Below are 2,291 nucleotides of genomic sequence, written 5' to 3'. Positions count from 1 at the left end.
TTACCCATCTTTATCCTACCAAGCAGCTGATCGATTCAGACGGCCAGAGAGGCTCCACCTTTGGGTTAGCAGTGAAATTCCCTATGGGCTGTGCTGCCAGAGCTCCCTTTCAGAGCATTAGAAAGCAAAAAGTGATCACTTTAACGACAGGTGTGCCTGACCCAAGCTGTGGTATTTTTTTTTATTCACTTCAAAACCCAACTCAAATTAATTGTATCTGGCATGAAATTGTCTCATAGTTGACCCTCCAGTGGATTTCCTAAAGCTGTGAATCACTCTGAAGGAGACTTCCCATCTTTCTCCCCAGAACCACTGATGTATTTGAACTGCTAGAGTGGCAAGGCCTTTGACTTAGCAGCAGCAGTCCCTATGGACTGGACCAGCCGACTTCCATAGTTTTTATGTACCAATCAAGTCAGAATCTACTTATAACTAGTTCCAGAGGGTTTTCAAAGTTCGAAAATCACATGGGAGGAGAGAGTTCATCTTTCTATGATGGCCAATGTGTATTCTTGGGTTGGCAGTGCAATTCCTTATAACTAAGTTCCCTGTTCTTGGGTTGGCAGTGCAATTCCTTATAACTAAGTTCCCTGTTGTTGTTGTTATGTGCCATCGAGTCGTTTGTGACTCATAGTGACCCCATGTACAACAGCCCTAAACCTTCTCTATTCTGTGCCAATCGCATTGCCTCTGACACACCCATCCCGATTACCCCAGTCACTGAATCAATCCACCTCATAGGGGTTCTTCCCTTCCTGCACTGTCCCTTCACCCTCCGCAGCATGATGTCCCTCTCCAAGGACCTGTCTCTCCTTACATGTCCAAAGTATGTCCGATGGAGCCCCAGAATCCTTGCCTCCAAGGAGTAGCCTGGTTTACCCCTCTCCAGGATGGATCTGTTTGTTTTCTTGGCAGTCCAGGGTACATTCAATAACTAAGCTCCCTAAAGCTCCTTTGTTGTTGTTATTGTGTGCCATTGAGTCAAACCCATAACTAACCAGCCAGTGAGTTTTCAAAGGCAGTAAATTGCATGGGAGGAGATTGCCCATCCTGAAATCTGAAAGATGAACAAGGGAAAATCAACAGAATTGATGCATTTGAATTCTAGAAAGAAATATTGACTATACATGGACTGCTGGAAGAACAAACAGATTTGTCTTGATGTAAATGCATCCATAATGCTTATTAGAAACCAGCACAGTGAGATTTTATAACTCTTAGTTTGCACATCTTTTTAGGACATATTAGTTCTTGGAAAGGAACCTCATGCTTGCAAAAGTGTCAATGAAAAGAAAGACTCTTTATAATATAGACTGATACAGAAGATGCAATCTTTAACACAAAAAATTGTGAGGATGTGGCAAGATTAGGCAGTATTTTATACTGTAATATAAGGAGGTAAGTGAATTAGAGCCAATTTGACAGTCTTATAATTTTGAAGCAGTAGCAGTGAGATATGTAGAGAAAACTCCATGAAAGGGGTGGGTGTTCACATGAGACAATTCAATTCCCGTTTCTATCAAAATGCTTTCAAAATAAAAGGAATCATCTGACCTCAACACTTCCATTTCCTCATCTGCAAAAAGATCCATGAGAAATACAGTAGGTGATACTTAAGATTCTCCTGGCTTTAAAAATGCCAGTTTTGTGATCACACACAAAGAAAAGACCTACTATTGTTTTACTGTATCTTTGCAGGGACCAGAATCACAAGATAATCAAGGAACTCTGAAGGTGTAGTATTAAGGAACTGTGCTGTTAACACAAAGGCACACAGTTTGAATCCACCAGATCAGTTGTCAAATCTTAGGATTGACTCTTAAAAAATAGACAAGGTAATGGTGGGCATATTTGAATGTTGATTAATGTTATAAAACTCAATGTATGGCAATGATTGTATGAAACACAATATGAATGAAGGAAACTGAAATGGTGTATACAGATTGTATACAGATTTTGTATGCAAACCATTAAGTAATTTAATAATTGAAGAAGAGCTGAACATATACTTGCCTGAAAAAAATAACACTAGGAAATTTCAACCAAATATAAGTCTTTAAAGATGCAAATTTGTGTTTTGCATAGGTTTTTCTAGTTTTTATCCACTTAACTTTTGAGTTTACGAGTTAGTAATACTTTCTGTGGCTTAATTTTGTTTTGGAACAACTCAAATATCAAAAGTGCTATTTTCACTTCTTTTTAATTATTATTAAATTTTATTAGTTTTAATGAACATTTACAGAAATTTTGGGTTCTCTCATTCATTCATTGTTGCACTGTTTTCTCTACCA

This window comes from Elephantulus edwardii, unplaced genomic scaffold (assembly GCF_000299155.1).
Source record: "Elephantulus edwardii isolate Elephantulus edwardi_28Jun2011 unplaced genomic scaffold, EleEdw1.0 scaffold00042, whole genome shotgun sequence".
NCBI classification, from domain to species: domain Eukaryota; kingdom Metazoa; phylum Chordata; class Mammalia; order Macroscelidea; family Macroscelididae; genus Elephantulus; species Elephantulus edwardii.
The sequence above is the reverse complement of the archived record's forward strand: the minus strand, read 5'-3'. Positions refer to the sequence as shown.